Source organism: Rhea americana, unplaced genomic scaffold (genome assembly GCF_003343005.1).
Source record: "Rhea americana isolate MKP2758 unplaced genomic scaffold, rheAme1 scaffold_61, whole genome shotgun sequence".
Taxonomy (NCBI): Eukaryota; Metazoa; Chordata; class Aves; order Rheiformes; family Rheidae; genus Rhea; species Rhea americana.
Genome location: NW_028186768.1, coordinates 2,984,693 through 2,986,126, shown reverse-complemented (window position 1 = coordinate 2,986,126; position 1,434 = coordinate 2,984,693).

Sequence of the window (1,434 nt, the reverse complement as noted above, 5' to 3'; positions counted from 1 at the left end):
ACTCCCAAATTCCACTGTCATTACAGTTTACTGGCTTGGGACCTTCATGGCTGAGTCTGTGAGAACTGATGCCTTAGGAGTGATGCTCCCTAATGCCAGGAACACAAATGGCTTCACAAATGTCAGATGCACCAGCAGCTCGTAATGCAGAGGCAACTRCTCCACCGGGAGCATTCATGCATTTCTCAAAGAACGGATTAAAGTTTGCAATCACATCCCTTGCAAAGAATACTAGATCTCTTTTGCTTTTCAGTTCAATCTCTGCTTAAGACTGGGCACCAATATATGTCAAGGAATTATGATCTGACATTGCTTTCAGTATAGAAGGTATTAATACGCTCCGCTGAAATATTTTGTTGTAATAGAAAAATATATAAACAGACTCGCTTCTCTGTTTGTATAGCTCCTGCCATTAGGCAGTGCGGTTCCTGGGACTTTGAGTGGGTAAGGGTCTGCAGCATGGCCCTTCGGCTCTGCAGTGAGGATGTGGTGGTTGGAGAGGGTAAGGAAGTGGGGAGTCCTGGGCTCAATGCCATGGACAACGCACAAACACTGGGAACAAGCCTGCACCGCTTCCCACGCAACAGCACGAAGCCGCACGCTTGTCCCAGGGAAAGCTAATCCGAGCTGGCACCAGAAATACGATTTCTTGAAAATTCTGTTAAGAAAATCAATTCTTATACTGTAAACATAAGTCCTTTCTTCTGGTATAATTCGATCAGTAGCAATCAAATTTTCTCAGGATTTAAATTGCCCTTGATCATGAAGAAACTCCAGATCGAAAATTAAATATTCTTTCTTAATTTAGGAYGATATTTGGGCCAAGTTCTTGGTTTATGTCAGTGGCAGACAAGCAGTACAAGCAGTACTGGTTTGTGCAATTGAAAGTTTGGTTGATTTTTTCCGTGTAAATTCTACTACTATATTGCCTTAGATTTCTAATGTGCAGTTCATAAATTTTAAATACTCCCCACCAAAATAAGAGCTCTGTTTAAAACAAAAGCTAGCAATGAATAATTAATAACTATCAACCAACAATCAATTAGCAACAACCAACAGGCACATCATCTCAATGCCTCAAAGTGATTTGTGTTAATGAATTAAATCTCAGAAGAGAGAAATCATTTTGATTCCTATTAAAGGCAATCATCCCAGATACCTTGGGCTTCAACACAAAGGTTTTTTCAAAGAGTAGACAATTGCAAAACACAACAGTTTAAGTCAGGGAATGGAGAATAATAATGCTTACAATTGAAAGTAGAGGGGATTTAGGGAGGAAGAATGTAATTACCTGATCTGGAAAGAAGCCAGACACAATGTTTAAAATCTCATTTCTTATGAAAAGTGACTTGGCATCTTTAATGATTACAAGATCATAAGACATCACACACTTTTTTGTGCTCAGTCACTGAAAGAAAAACAAAAAGAGAGAAA